The 16,870-nt window shown below is 41.2% G+C and overlaps 1 long non-coding RNA gene across 1 annotated transcript in view; it reads left to right on the top strand.

The window, feature by feature from the left end:
- The window catches only part of LOC131277394 (uncharacterized), a 52,342-nt gene extending 45,560 nt beyond the window's left edge, over positions 1–6,782 (top strand). The window contains exon 4 of the long non-coding RNA XR_009184570.2: positions 6,706–6,782. This is a non-coding gene — a long non-coding RNA (uncharacterized lncRNA). The remainder of the gene's footprint in view (positions 1–6,705) is intronic.
- The last annotated feature ends 10,088 nt before the right edge of the window (positions 6,783–16,870 follow it).

The following is a 16,870-nucleotide window of genomic DNA, read 5'->3' as shown; positions in this document are numbered from 1 at the left end:
TCATACACCGTCTGTTACTCACTATAATGTGTTACCATCAATTCTATACATTTCCACACTTTTTACAGTAAGGTTACTTAAAACTTCTACCTACATTAAACATCAGTAGTCCATCTCAGTCCTTCTCTTATCTCCTTTAAGAATCTACAACCCACCACAAGTCTTGAAGATATTTTCCTACATTTTCTTTTAGAAGCTTTATGGTTCTTGCTATTTTTTTTTAAAGGTTTATTTATTTATTTATTTCTCTCCTCTCTCCCCCACCCCGGTTGTCTGTTCTGTGTCTATTTGCTGCATCTTCTTTGTCCGCTTCTGTTGTCAGCGGCACGGGAATCTGTGTTTCTTTTTGCTGCGTCATCTTGTTGTGTCATTTCTCCGTGTGGGTGGCGCCATTCTTAGGCAGGCTGCACTTTCTTTGGCACTGGGCGGCTCTCCTTACGGGGCCCACTCCTTGCGTGTGGGGCTCCCCTATGTGGGGGACACCCATGCGTGGCACGGCACTCCTTGCGCACATCAGCACTGCGCATGGGCTAGGTCCACACAGGTCAAGGAGGCCCAGGGTTTGAACCGCGGACCTCCCATGTGGTAGACGGATGCCCTAACCACTGGGCCAAGTCCGCCTCCCGGTTCTTGCTCATATGTTTAGGTTTTTGTTCAATTTTGAGTTAATTTTCGTACAAGGTGTGAGGTAGGGGTCTGTATGAGTCACCCAAATGCGTCCTGATGCAAAATAACAGAAATGGGCTGGTGTATTAGTCAGCCAATGAGGTGCTGCTGCAAAATGCCAGAAATTGGTTGGTTTTTATAAAGGGTATTTATTTGGGGTAGGAGCTTACAGATACGAGGCCATGAAGCTTTAAGTTACTTCCCTCACCTAAGTCTATTTGGAGCAAATGTCTGCCGATGTCCGTTAGGGCTCTGGCTTCCTGGGTCCTAATTCCTTGGGCTTGCTTTTCTCTGGGTTCAAGGTTCCTTTCTTCCTGGGGCTGACTTCTCTTTCCTCTGTGAGCTTACTTTCCAGGGCTCCAGCTTATGTCTTGACCATCGAACTCCAGCATCAGAAACCCTCGCATCAAAAGCTCCAACTCTGTCCTTTGTTTGGCCTTTTATCTGTTAGTCCCCACCCACCATGGTGTGGGGAATCAATGCCCTAATGAGGTGGCCTAGTCAAAGCCCTAATCATAACTCAATCACGCCCATATACAGATCAGATTAGAAGCATAATCCAGTATTTCTTTTTGGAGTTCATCAATTATCTCAAACTGCCAGAGTTAGGTTTCTATAAAGGGTATTTATTTGTGGTAGGAGTTTACGGATACCAGGGCATCAAGCATAAGTTGCTTCCCTCACAAAAGTGTGTTTTCAGTTGTTGGATCAAGACGGCTGCTGACATCTGTGAGGGTTCAGGGTTCCTGAGTTCCTCCGTTATTGGGGCTTGCTTCTCTGACCTCTGTGTGCTTACTTCTTGGGCCTCCAGCATAAGGCTTCAGCATCAAGTTCCATCATCAAAACTCTAACATCAAAACCCCTCAACTCTGTCCTTTGCCATGCCTTTTATCTGTCAATCCCCACCCACCAAGTTCAGGTACTCAATGCCCAAGTGACATAAGAGGTTTACTTGATTAACTACTCAAGAATACTGAGTGCAGTATAATCTCATATGTCCAGAGGAAAAGACCAGTTTACAAACACCATCCAATATTTCTTTTTGGAATTCATCAATAATTGCAAACTGCTACACCCCACCCTCGAAATTCCAAAAAGACATCCCCAATAAAAAAAAAATTTAAGTCAGTTACAGTGCAAGTACTAAATCACATGGCCATCAATTTAAAGAAATACAGTTTGTGCTGGAGCAAAGTTTTCTATAGACCTGTGAAACTTACAAAACCATTCATCTACTTCCAGTACAGAAAAGGACAGACAAAGGGTAAACATTTTCATTATAATCAAGAGAAATTGGGAGGGAAACATGAGTCATGGGTACTCTACATTTCAGTAAAGCTGCCGGGCATCCTCCATTCAGTGTCAGTCTTCGAGTTATTCTTCAGATGATGATTTCTTCTTCTTGGGTCCATATGTGGAACCACCCGTACCACTGACTTGTCCAATGGTTATTTTCTTGTTTCTACCCTCATGAAGCATCGTGGCATTGACCAAGGTCTAGGTGTCTCCCTCCAAGTGTGTTGGGGTGATTGCCACACCTTACCCAATCTTTGGGTTAGAGTCTTAACCCCCCCCCTAGTAGAGTGATGTGAAGACACCATTCTCCCTAACCTATGGCATACAACCTCAGCTCTCTCAGAGCAATGAGTTGACCACCTGGCCTTCCTTAACCTTCGGCATACAGGCTCAACCCTCTCACAGAGTAGTGAGTTGATGACCTGGCCTTCCCTAACCTTTGGGGGATGGGTCCACCCATCTCAGACCTGTGGGGTGCTGACTTTAACTGCCCTATTCCTTGGGGAATGTGTTCCACCCTCTCTGTACCATGGGGCAGCAAAACTCTCCCAGAACATCGGTCAGGAACATCCACCCTCTTCAACTGCTGGCAAAATCACCCTCTGTCCATATGAGTGGGGTTCCTCTCTTGTCCCAAGGTGATGTCCCAATTCCAGATCTCAACTTCCATGGTTTTCCTCTTAAAGCTGTTTCTCCTTCAATCTCTCCTTTCCCTGTCCTTTTTATTACAGGCTGACAGGTTTTTTTTGTTCATACAGCTCTTTCATAAACTTTGTTGGTTTAGCATGTAGTAAGCAGGGGTACACGCGTTCAGACAGTAAGCCGTCCCACAAATCTTTCCTAGATAAATATATCTTCAATCTTGGTTTACTAGTTCCTAGTTTAGTTAAGTCCTCCAATGGGGCACTTCCATCAGGGATCTTCATCTCCAGAAGCTTGGAAATTCTGGAATCCGTTTCTGTTTTCTTTATTCCTGACAGTTCAGTCCTCAGCGTATCTCTCTTATCTAGCATTTTGCTATAAGCTGAAAGCAGACGCCAAGCTGCATTCTCCAGGTTCATTTGGAAATTCCTTCAGCTAAATGCCCAGGCTTGCCATTTTCAAATTCTGCCTTCCATGAAATACCAGGAGTTAATCTTGCTAAGTGCTCTGCAATTTTAAAACATGGATCGCCTTTCCTCCAGTTTCCAATGATAGTTTCATCGCTTACTTGTAAGGCATCATCAAAAGTCTCTTTAGCATCCGTATTGCTATCAGCAGTCTCTTCAAAGCACTATAGGTCTTTTCTTCCAAGTATCTCACAATTCCTTAAAAAAATACCCCTTTCCCTTTTTTAAAACCATTCCAGCATTTTGGTAATTGCCAAAGAACTTCCCCACACCTCGGGAACAAATTCTGTATTAGTCAGCCAAGGGGGTGCTGATGCAAAATACCAGAAATTGGTTGGGTGGGAGGTTACAGATGCCAGGCCATGACGTATAAGGTGCTTCCCTCACCAAAGTCTGTTTTTGCTTGTTGGAACAAGATGGCTGCTGCCATCTGCAAGGGTTCAGGCTTCCTGGGTTCCTCCCTTCCTGGGGCTTGCTTCTCTTACCTCTCTGTGCTTCCTTCTTGTGGCTCCACCTTAAGACTTCAGCATCAAACTCCAGCATCAAAACTCCAACATCAAAAACCCTCAATTCTGTCCTCGCCATACTTTTTATCGGAGAGTCCCAACCCGCCATGGGGCTGGTGCTCAAGGCCCTACTGACACAAGTAGGTTAAGTTTACTGAATCAAGTAAACCTGTGAATCCAGTATAATCTCATATACCCAGAGGAAAAGATAATTTACAAACATAATCCAAAATTTCTTTTGAAATGTATGAATAATATCAAAGTGCTACAGGGTCCTTTTTCTTTCTTTTGTCTACGGCTCTACAGTTCTCCCATGTAGATTTGTTGAATGGACAGTTCTGCCTGAGCTGGGTGTGTTTGACAGGTTTGTCCAAAATCTCTTGACCCTAGATGTGGTGGTCTGTTTCTGAAACCATCATGTTGTTTCCATTGGTCTGTGTGTCTTTCTGTATGCCAGGACCATGCTGTTTTTACCTCTGCAGGTAGGGAATATGAGTTAAAATCCAGAGTGAGAGTGCATATGGAAGTGAGAGTCCTCCAAGTTCGCTTATCGTTTTTATGATGTGTCTGGCTATTGAAGACCCCTCCCCATTTCAAATAAATTTTATAATCCTGCTTTCCTTTTCTTTTTTAAATGCTGGTGGAATTTTAATCAGATTGCACTGAACCTGTGTATCAATTAGAGTAGAACTGGCATTTAATATTAATTTTCCAGTCTACGATCATGGAAAGTCCTTCCAATTATTTAGATCTTTTTAAAATTAACAATGAGTTGTAGTTTTCTGTATACAGGGGCTTTGCAATGTTGGTTAAGTTCATGCCTAAACATTGAGGTTTTTTCTATCATCTTTTATTTTCACCACTCTTTTGATACTCTTCAGTTACTTTTACTGCTACAATCTTCATTTGTAGACTCTCTTCCAAGCCTCTCTCTCCTCTTTTTGTTTTTTCGAGCAGGAGCACACCCTTTAGTATTTCCTGCAAAATTAGTCTCTTCGTTATAAACTCTCTCAATTTCTGTTTATCTGTGAATATTCTATACTCATCCTCAATTTTGAAATACAGTCTTGCCAGATGTGAAATTCTAATTTCAAAGTTTTTCTCTTACAGTGTCTTAAATACATCATTCCACTCTGTTCTTTCGTGCATGGTTTCTGATGAGAAATCTGTGTTTAGTCTTACATGCATTGCTTGTCTCTTGCTGCTCTCAAACAGAGCACTGAATGAAAATGATTATAATGACAATATATATTCTAGTCAAATAGGTGGGCTTTTAAGAAAAATAGAAATCCTTTGTGCATTTAGAAAAAACCAAGTGGCATAATTGAAAGAACATTAGAATATCATCAACGGTTTGAAAACAGTGCATCGTGTCAAAGGAAAATGGAGTCATTAATTTTATACCCAAGAAAACTGATGTGCAAGTATAAAAGGCATGGAAGTCCAAGTATTACATTTAGTCCATGGGTCATGGGTCATAATGTTCCGTTGTTCCCTTCCATGTGAGTGAGCAGAGTTCAATAAAGGAAGTGTTTAGAAAGACATTGGCCTGAGGACAGATGCTAAGTATTAAATTTACAGTTGCTTGTTCAGCTATGACTCAATGAGGGTTCTATGAGAGAGGGAGTGTCCTTGGTGGAAGCCACCGGGAAGACAGACTTCATATAATCCAGGGAACTCTGTCTTTCTTTAGGGTGCTTATCTGTATATGTGTTTGTTTTATTGATCAATATTAAGAAAAAAACTAGTTGGGGTAAAATATTGTTTAATATAATACCTAATATTAAAAGTAAAGCCTTTTTCTAAAACTCACTTTAGATCTATTGTACTAAAACCCCGACTTTCACAGAATTGGCTCATTAGAGAAAGGGTATAAGGGGTCGAGTCCTGAGGCATCTCCATTTCTTTGGTTTTATGCCTCCTTTCAGTCTCCAAACAACAGATCTTCTGAGGTTCCTGCAAAGACCCTCAGTTCATGCATGGTCTTTGTAGCTGTCAGTACTAGGATCTGCAACACAAACACTTGTTCTGGAATCTGGGAAGGCAGAGAGAGGAATGGAGGAGGAAGCTGTCCATGTTGACCCTACAGACAGCTACAAGCCCTCTTCTCCAAATTGAGGAGCCTTTGGGTGAATGACCAAGCACCCTAGGGGCTTGTATGGAAGGGGTCTCTGTTCCCTGTGTAGTTCTCAGGACACCTTTCACTTCCTGTGTCTGTTTTCATCAGCTAGTTCTATACTTCACGTGCATGGTGACATAAGACATTAATTGCAGCTACCCTTGTGTTCCCTTCAGTATTCCTGAATTTCCTGAAATGCCAAAAAGAAAGCTAGGAAAGCTGTGGATTCCATGTGCACTTGTTTCCCTTCTTCTCTTCTTCTGATTCCACATTTCCTCTTCTTTCTTTTCATCTCTTTTTACTTCCCAAATCTCTTTATTTGACCCTAGTACAGGATAATTTCTAGAATCAGACTTGTTCTGGAACAGTGTTGACAGCTGGGGGAGGTAGGGGGGAAAAGATTTATGCGTGTCCACGTGGCCCAGTGCAGGAAAACCTGCAGTGGCCTGAGAAACGTTGTCAGGGAGGGGCATGAGTAGAGCTTGGGGGACAGGGCAGCCCTGTCTGGCTGGAGCTGTGGGTGCTGAGAGGAGCAGGGAGCCCTGGGCCCTGTGGTCCAGAGACGCTGTGGTGGGCCTGGTTCATTCCAGGAGAGCAGGTCAGCAGAGGGGGAGAGCCAGGGTGTGAAACAGGCCAGTCAGTCGCCCCTTCCCCAAGTCCTCCAGAAACCCTGCCAGGCCTTGGGCAGTGCTGAGGGGCAGCTGGACAGCACTTTCTCTCAAATGGGAGCCAGTTCAGTTTCATTCCTAATCCTGGAATTTTGGATTTGGGTGAAGAGTGGAGGCTAGAAGTGTGTCCCAGGATATGTCCCCCACTGCCCCTCTCACTCACACCTCCTGCCTTGACCCCACATTCACAAGCACCCCCACAGGCTTGCACATAGAGAGTTCCAAGTCCCTGTACCCAGAATCCATGCCAGCTTACGGGACCACTGATGCTTATAAGAACGGTAGTTCTTTACCTGGAATATCAGTTTCTCTAACCATACCCCAATCCTTGTTTCTTCTAGCATATGGAACCAGAATGATTCTTCAGACAAAGCCAGCAGTCAGTCTCTGATCTTCTTATACAGATTTTTCCTCAAAAGTGAGTGATTCCAGAATATGCACTGTTTTTGCTTGCTTTTAGAGTCATGCCCAATTACAGAAATGAAAACTCCGTATCAGATCATGCTGTGTAGTGTTTGCTCAGGTCCTGTGTTCTCTTGGTGCTTTAGAAGAATAGGTGGGAAATGGTGGTTAAGTCAAAGGCCCCATAAGGAAGTATCAGGACATCTGTGGAAGGGCCAGGCTTGGCTTTGCCCGGACATACGTCTCTCAAGTCCATGTTGCTTTGCAATTACAGAATTCTTAATAGATGGAGGGAAAAGTGTTGCTGAGGTAATGACCCCTACCATATAGTTAATAATCTGCTGCTGCCTCTTGAGAATCCCTTTTTATAAAGGGGTCAATTTGAATAGGACCCGATTTGACACTTTCTTCTCCTACAAAGTTGTTTATCTCAAATACAGGTACATGATTATGTCTCTTTATAAGAAATCACTGGAAAGATAAAGAAGTAAAAAAGGTAAAATTTATATCGTAGAATGGAATAGCATCCCCACCTGAACATTAGATAGTGCCACCTCATCTTCTTAGTCATTGAGAACCTCAACCATCATTTATTCCTTGGGAGCTGGGAGGACATAGAGTATCTCCGAGCACATTGGCATTTTAACCATGAATTACTTGGAATATTTTGGCCTTGGACAGGTGGGTAGAGTGTTTGGAGTTTGTGGATTAACAAGTTCAGTGTGAGCTGCTGGTTTAGCCATCTATCTTAGTATAAGAAGAATAGCAAAGACAGTGGGAGGCAAGAAATGTGAATTAGAGTGCTTGGTTTTGTAGTTAATGGCAACCTAACCTAACTTGTGATAATTAGTGTAGAAATGGTATTAAAATTCAATGGCAACTATACAGGAAGATGGTGGCAGAGTAAGGAGCTCCTAGAGTCAGCTCCTGCCACAGGGCAGTTAGCAAACACCCAGAGCTCTCTGGAACGAGATGAAGCACCTGTTGGAAGGCTCCAGGAGGCCAGAAGAGTGTCCTGCGTTGTCTTTGAAGGAGTGGAAGGAGGAGATGCCCATCTGCAGAGAAGACTCGTAAGTAGAGGCTCCACGCCCAGGAGGCCGGTGCCCATCCTCCGCTGGTGGCACAACCCATCTCAGGAGCTGTTCCGAGGCTGGAATTGAAAGCTCCACTTCCCCAAAACAGGAAAATATCTTGAAGACCTGGTGGTAGGTGGTGGATTCTTAAATGAGATAAGGGAAGGACTGAGTGGAATACTGAAGTTTGATGTATGTAGAAGTTTTAATTCGCTTTAATGTAACATTGTGGAAATGTATAGAGTCGATGGTAACACACAGTGAGTAACAGCTAGTTTATAATTTGGAATGTGACTGAAAATGGTAGTCCAATTATGTAAATGCAAATTGACAGAATGCTTGAGAATAATCTAGGAACTGGATAGCACAGTAAACCAAGAGGTGGGTGAGAATTGTGGTTGATGGTACAGATGCACGAGTGTCCTTTGTGAGCTCCAACAAATGTATATGACTACTGCAGGGTCTTGGGAATGTGGAGAAGCATGGGAAAAATACAGCTGGAGTCACCTATGGATTGTGATTAGTAGTAATAGTATAATATTCTTGATTTTATGCAGAAGATGTACTGTGTTGATACTGAGGCAGTATAGAAAATGTGAGCCAAATGTACACTATGGACATGGCAATAATCAGATGATATTATTTTATCTGTAGCAAATGACACACCACATTGTGGTGTGTTGATGGAGGGGTGTTGTTTGGCAGTTTTGCGCATGTGCATGATTGCCTTATAAGTTACAGCTTTTGTTATTAAAAATATATATACATATTTTAAAAATAATGTTAGGGTGTGTTGGAGGAAAAACACACCAAATGTAAGATAAGAACTATGATTAGTAGTAAGATCTTTGACAGTGTTCTTTCATACTTTGTAACAAACGTCTCATGATGGAGGGTTGATGTATGGGACCCCTGTACGATGTTATGCATGTTTGCTTTGTAGGTTCACAACTTTTACTATACATTGTTTATGTATATTCATATATAAATAATATAAAGATGATAGTAATCGGATGGTTAGGGGAAAACTACTTTGTTTAGTAGTAATACTTTGACAGTGCTCTTTAATCATTAGTCAAAAAGGTTTAAAAACAATGCTAGTTATTGGTGGTAGGGTGAGATGTTATATATGTTTATTTGATGTTATGTATGTTTGTTTCCTAAGTTCGCAACTGTTATACATTTTTCTTTTTATTTCTCTCCCCTCCCCACCCCAGTTGTCTGCTCTCTGTGTCCATTCACTGTGTGTTCTTCTGTGATGGCTTGTATCCTTAGCAGCAGCAGCGGGAATCTGCGTTTCTTTTTCTTGTATTTGTTCATGTGTGCTGCACGATTCTTAGGCTGCACTTTCTTTTGCGCTGGGCGGCTCTCCTTACAGGGAACACTCCTTGCACGTGGGGTTCCCCTACGCCGGGGACACCCCTGCGTGGTAGGGCACTCCTTGCGCGCATCAGCACTGCACATGGGCCAGGTCCACACGGGTCAGGGAGGCCCGCGGTTTGAACTGTGGACCTCTCATGTGGTAGGTGGATGCCCTGTCCGTTGGGCCAAGTCCCCTTCCCCTATTATACATTTATTGTTGATATATGTTTATGTACGTATGTTATATTTCTATTTAAAATAATTCAACGACAGTGTCCCGTGGTGCCTATCCTAAATTTCCAACATTGCTGTTGTCCTTTTGACATCTTCCAGATCTTTTCAACCACATGGATCCACATATGCTGACCATACATTTGCCATATGTTCTCTAGGAATTTCTAGTTGATGCAAAGCAACCATTTTGGTGGATTGGATTCAATTCCAGGCAACTCAAATACCGTGGTTTTGAAATCATCTACTTTTTCCCCTCAAAGCTGAGTGATTCCATAATATGTACTCTCTTAGCTTGCTCTTGAAGCCCCCTGCAATTAGAAAAAATAAAACTCTGTGAGAGTCATGCTGTACAGTGTTTGCTCAGATCTTGGTGAGTTTTGAAATAGCAGTAAATTCAAAGACCCGAAGAAAATTGTAGCGGGTACCTGCATGAGCTGTTCCTGTCCATTTGGTGGCAATTACAAATGCCTTAGTTCAAGGAGGAAAAATTGCTTTAGAGGAAAAGGCTCCCGACCATACACCTTATAAGCTGAGGCTGCCTGTTTTTATCAGGTGTCTTTTATTAGGAGTTCCCTCTTCGATATGTCTCCTCCCCCAAAATGGCAGCTGGCGTCTGTAGTGTACATGGTCGTGTTTTCATGTCTGTACTCATTTGAAAAAGAGTGAACGCAAGAAAGGAACATCCGTTTTATAGAAAAACAGGTGACTTTATCTTGGCATTAGATATGGCCCTTGATCTACCCTGTCAGTCAGAAGCTCCTCTAACATGTCCTCCAAGGCAGCTGGGAGACAAAGACACTGTCACCTTGCTCAGGGAACTTGACTTGACTAGAACAAGGAAGGGGCTAGAGGGTATGGAAGCTCTTGGTTAACAAGCAATGTATCAGCGCTCTTATTTATTCACATTCTAGGACTTATTCTTTTCCTTTCATGTTTTTATTTTGGCTATCGTAGTATATAAGTTGTTTTCATTTGAATTTCCCTAATGAATAATGTCTTTGAATACCTTTTCATGTCCTCGCTTGTAATTGGTATATCCTCCGGAGACTTACCTATTCATATCCTTTGCCCATTTTTAATTGTGTTGTTTTTCTTTCTGTTATGTTGTGGGTGTTATTTTTATTTCTTAGTATCTTTTTTTTAAAGATTGAGAGATCAGACAAAATGTTACATTAAAGAATAGAAGAGGTTCCCGTATACCCCACTACCTACCCCCCAACTCCTCCAATATAACAACGTCTTTCATCAGTGTGTCATATTCATTGCATTTGATGAATATATGTTCAAGCGCTGCTACACAGCATGGATTATCGTTTACATTATTGTTTACACTGTCTTTCCATCCATTCATTGGGTTATGACAGGATATATAATGTCCTGCATCTGTTCATGCAATTTCATTCAAGACACCTCCATGTCCTGGAAATGTCCCCATATCACACGTCTTTTTCCCTCTTCCTGCCTTCAGCAATTCCCATGGCCACTGTCTCCACATCAATGATATTGTTTCTTCCATTGCTAGAGTCACAATAATTTTATAGTAGAATACCAATAACTCCATATTTTATTCCTCCATAATTTGTTCCTCCATCCTGAGAACCCTGGGATGGCGATGTCCATTCCACCTATAAATCGAGATGGGGCTTAGATCCCCCATGACCAATGGATGGGATTCTCCTGCTTGCAGTTGAAGACTTTCTCAATTCCCTGGTGTGGTGTTTGACCATCCTCACCTCCCTGTTAATTAACCTGGGTAAGTCCAACGAACCAAGGAGTAGGTATTGCAATTCTACTAAGGCTCTGGGCCCAGCTGGCACATGGACAGCCCAGAAATTCAAGTCTTCTGAGCATATACCCATCCCAGCACCAACCTCAGGTTCAGTAAAAGTGACAGAAGAGGTATATGTAGAGAGATCACATCTGAGTCCAACTCCATCACACTCAGGGGCACAAGTCCAGAGTAGGGCCCACTGGCAAGGCATGACAGATGTCATAACTGTAGGACCTAGGTGGGCAAACACTAGTAAAGAAGGATTGCCCAGTGATGCTCCCTCGATTCTGATGACTGTCATCATAAGCCTGTGTGCATGAAATTTCTACTGGGCATAGAACTGCAGAGTGCCTAAGAGTTACCTCTGAGAACCTCCATGTTGCCCAAATTGTTTATGTATGTTCATATATATATGACATGAAGATAATAATAGGGAGGCTTGGGGGAAAACACTTTGGTTAATAGTAATATTTTGACAAAGCTCTTGAATCATTAGTTTAAAAGGTTTGACAAGAATATAAGTTGTTGTTGGTAGGTGAGTCATGGGAGTCCTGTCTGATGTTATATATGTTTATTCCTTTCTTTCACAACTGTTAGTATACACTTATTGTTTATGTATGTTTGTGAGTGGGTGATGTATTTCAATAAATCAATTTTTTAAAAAAGTGCCTTTCGGGGAAGCGGCTGTGGCTCAAAACAGTTGGGCTCCCACCTGCCATATGGGAGGCCCTGGGTTCAAGTCCTGGGCCTCCTTGGTAAGGGAGTTTTGCCTGCCCATCACAGAAATAGACGGTCTGTACACCGCGGAGAGCTCACATAGCAAGACGACACAACAAAGGGAGACAAGCAAATATAGCAAAAATGCACAGCAAATAGAAACAGAGAACAGGTAGCCAAAAACATGTCAAAAAGAGGGGTTTTTTAAATAAATAAATAAGTAAATCTTTTTTTAAAAAAGTGCAATATCTTCCCTGAGATCTCAGAAATTAATAACTTAGAGGTGGATTCACAGCTGGGAGTGGAAACTCCAAGGTCAGTGTCCTGTCCATGAAACACAGCTGTTTTGTCAAAAAATATCCACTTTATTTTAATCCTTTCCCAGTTTTGAATGAATCAGACAAGGGTGTCAAATTTAAGTGTCTCTCAGAAATGGCATAAAGGGCTGTGAGCCAATGTCCATATGGGCAAAATCTATGGTAAGGTAGAAGGGTGTAGTTGTGCGCTGGATGGACGTGACAGTGTTGCAGTGATGGTATTGGGTTGGGCGGTGGTGGTCTGTGAGGGCGGTAGGGTGGGGGTTTGCACTGTCCATGGAACTGGGGGCAGTTTTGGGGGAGGGAGTAGATGATCGCTGGGGTTTTGCAGTAGAAACTAGAACATTAGGGATGTTCTTTTGGCCTTTGCAGCAGTGGAGTTGTACTGGTTTAGGGTGTTTGATGAGGGGGGCGATGCAGGAGCGGGTGCACCTTGGCAGGCTTGTGGGGAGTGTGAGAATGCTCATCCTGTCATAGTGGGCTGTTTCAGTGTATGGAGACCCACAGTGAATGGGAAGGTGATGGACTCCCATCTTAGGGAGTGCTGCTATGTTCTTAAATACAAGGGTGGGAGTCTTTAGAGAGAGAAGACAGAGCCTAACAGGTGAGGATAGGCCAGTATGTCAAGCCTTCGATGTTACCATAAGTAATTACGAATCTTGTTCTTCAAGGAGTGAAGCTTGGTGGTTGCCGTGACTCCTGAGGAAAGGGGGAGCAAGAATGGAATAGATGGAACATGGGACATTGGAATATTTCTACTTTATCTTACAGTGATGGGTCAGGATATGTAAAAATTCATCAAAATTTTTAGAAGTGCATGGTCCAACTTGTAAAGCATAATGTGAATCATTGACCATTGTTAGCAGAAATGCTTCAATATTTTTACGTCATTTGTAACAAATTCACCATCCACATGTAAAATATAATTAATAGGGGAAACATGAAAAGGGGGAGGATGTTGAAATATGGGAATGCCGTGTATTCTCTGCATGACTTTACTATAACGTAAAGCTTCTTTAAAAAAAAAAAATTAAAGAACGGGGGATATTGAAAAAAATGTCACTTTGCTTACAGGACAGTAGATCTTATAGTGATGAAAGACATAATGGAATTTTTTAAATTGAATTTTTTATTTCAAAATTTAAAAATTTTTAAATTTTCTTAGTTTTAATAGTTTGATTATTTCATTTTCTTATTAAATGTATTTGGTTATTTTGTCGACTTCGTGTTGAAGAAATTTTGGATCCCAGACAGGTTACAGCTGTGGAAGGGGTGGATCATTGGTGTGGGATGTCAGTGTTGGGGGATATATGGGAAGAAGTTCACCTGGGGCATACTTACAAGGCATTTGCATGTGGTGAAATGTTCATGGGGTATTGTCAAGGTGTGTGGAGATTCACCCAATAAACAATTTAATATAGAATTCCCATCCTGGGGAGCTCTGCCACATTCCCTAATGAGTAGCAAGAATCCCCGAAGTACAGGGGCAGTGACTAGTGAAGGAGGATGGACCATTGATGGACCCTTGATATTGATGACTATACTTAGGAATCCTTACTTTTGAAATTGAAGCTTAGCTTTGTATTATGGGCTGCCTAAGGAATATCTCCTGAGAACCTCCTTGTTGCTCAAGTGTGTCCTCTAAGCTATGTCAGCATAGAAATGCACTATCTTCACCCTGGCATGGGACATGACTTCCGGGAATGAGGCTCCCTGGTAACAAGGGATTGCTACCAAGTACCTAGTAGTTCAACTGGAAAAAGTCATTGAAGAAAAGGGGGAAAGGGTAAATGCAAATGAGTTTATATGGTAAGAGAGTTCAAAGTGAGCCTGGAAGGGGTGTTGGAGGAAATAATGGCTGAAAACTTCCCAAAACTACTGAGAGAGATGGATGGACATGTCCAGGAAGCACAACACACCCCAAACACCATAAATCCCAACAGGCCGAGCCCAAGACATATACTTGTCAAATTATCCAATGCCTATGACAAGGAGAAAATGCTAAAAGTAGGAAAAGAAAAGAGAACCATTGCATACAAGGGAGACTTCATAAGATGAAGTGCTGATTTCTCATCTTAAACCATGGAGGCAAGAAGGCAGTGGTCTGATATAGTCAAGGTACTACAAGAAAAAAATTTCCAACCAAGAATACTCTACTCAGCTAATCTGGCATTCAAAAATGATGGTGAGTTCAAAATATTCACAGATAAACAGAAATTAAAAGAGTATGGCAATAAGAACCCCGCCCTTCATGAAATACTAAAGGGACTACTTCAGGAAGAAAGAAAGAAACAGGAGAGGCAGAGCTGGAGGAGAGTGTAAGGGCAACAAAAAAGACAGAAAGAGAAGGAAATAAACAATATATGACAAACACAAGTCCAAACAAATTATGGCTAGCATAAATAATTCCTTGAAAGTAATAACACTGAATGTAAATGGATTAAACACACCTGTCAAAGGATTCAGACTGGAAGATTGGATAAGGAAATATGACCCACCTGTGTGCTGTCTACAAGAAACACATCTTAGACCCAGGAATTCAAGGAGGTTGAAAGTGAATGGCTGGAAAACAATCTTACATGCAAACAATAACCAAAAAAAAAAAAACAAAAAAAAAACAGGCAGGAGTATCTACATTATTATCAGACAAAATAGGTTTGAAATGTGAAACAATTTTGAGAGACAAAGATGCATACTACATATTAGTGAAAGGGATAATCTTTCAAGAAGGATGAACAATCATAAATAGTTACATTCCTAAGAAGGGTGCCTCCAAATACGTGAGGCAAACACTGGAAAAAGTAAGTGAAAGAATAGGTATCTCTACAATTATAGTGGGAGTATTTAATACACCACTATCAATTTTGGACAGAACATCTCCAAAGAGAATCAATGAAGAAACAAAATCTTTGAACAGTATATTAGAGGAGCTGGACCTAATAGACATATATAGATCATTACACCGAAATACAGCAGGATATACATTCTTCTCAAGTGCACATGCATCATTCTCGAAGATAGACCATATGCTAGGCCACAAAGAAAGGCTCAGTGAATTCAGAAAGATCAAAATCATACAAAATAATATCTCTGATCACAGTGGAGCGAAGCTGGAAATCTTCAAGGGCCAGAGGCCCAGATTTCACACCAAGATATGGGAATTAAACAGCACACTCTTTGAAAAACAGTGGGTCAAAGAGGAAATCTCAAAAGAAATTACTACCTTGAAACTAATGAAAATGATAACACAACATTCCAAAACTTATGGGACGCAGCAAAAGCAGTACTGGGAGGGAAATTTATAGCCATAAATTCATACATCAAAAAAGAAGAAAGAGCAAAAATTGAAGAACTAACTGCACACTTGGAGGAATTAGTAAAAAAACAGCAAAGTAACCTGACAGGAAGAAGAAAGAAATAACAGAGATAATAAGAGAAGTAAATGAAATAGAAAATAAAAAAGCACTTGAAAAGATAAAACCAAGACTGGTTCTTTGAGAAGATCAATAAACTTGACAAACCCTCAGCTAGACTAAGAAAGAAAAAAAGGGGGAAGATGCAAATACACAAAATAAGAAATGAGAAAGGAGATATCACCCGGCCCCCTCAGAAATAAAGACTATCTTAAGAGGATACTTTGAAAAACTCTATTCCAACAAAAATGACAATTCAGAGGAAATGGACAAATTCCTAGAAACACATAAGCAGCCTTTATTGAAAGAAGAAATTGATGATCTCAACAAACCAATCACAAGTAAAGAGATAGAATCAGTCATTTAAAACCTCCCAACTAAGAAGAGTCCAGGGCCAGAAGGCTTCACAGGTGAATTCTACAAAACATTCTGGAAAGAACTAACACCAATCTTGCTGAAACTCCTTCAAAACATCGAAAGAGAAGGAACATTACCTAACTCATTCTATGATGCCATCCTTACCCGATTACCAAAGGCAAACAAAGACACTACAAGAAAGGAAAATTGCAGACCAATTTCTCTAATGAACCTAGTCACAAAAATCCTCAACAAAATACTTGCTAACCGTATTCAAGAACACATTTAGTGAATTATACACCATGACCCAGTGGGATTCATTCCCGGTATGCAAGGATGGTTCAACGTAAGGAAATCAGTCAATATAATACACCATATAAACATATTGAAGGGGAAAAAAAATCACGATTATATCTATAGATGCAGAAAAAGCATTTGACAAAAATACAGCACCCTTTCTTGATAAAAACACTGCAAAAGATTGGAATATAAGGAAATTTTCTGAACATGAGAAAGAGTATTTATGAAAAACCCACAGTCAACTTTGTTTACAATGGTGAAATTCTAAAATCTGTCCCTTTAAGATCAGGAACAAGACAAGGATGCCTACTGTCATCTCTTTTATTTACATTATTTTAGAAGTACTTGCTCGAGCACTGAGGTAAGAACCAGATATAAAAGATTTTCCAATTGGAAAGGAAGAAGTCAAAATTTCATTATTTGCAGATCACATGATCGTGTACATAGAAAGCCCTGAGAGGTCTACAGCAAAGCTTCCAGAACTCATGAGGTTAGTATAGTCGCAGGTTATAAGATCAATGCAAAAACATCAGTAGCATTTCTGTACACCAATAATGAGA

Source organism: Dasypus novemcinctus (assembly GCF_030445035.2).
Source record: "Dasypus novemcinctus isolate mDasNov1 chromosome 12 unlocalized genomic scaffold, mDasNov1.1.hap2 SUPER_12_unloc_1, whole genome shotgun sequence".
Classification (NCBI taxonomy): domain Eukaryota; kingdom Metazoa; phylum Chordata; class Mammalia; order Cingulata; family Dasypodidae; genus Dasypus; species Dasypus novemcinctus.
This window is presented reverse-complemented; position numbering and strand designations above follow the sequence as displayed.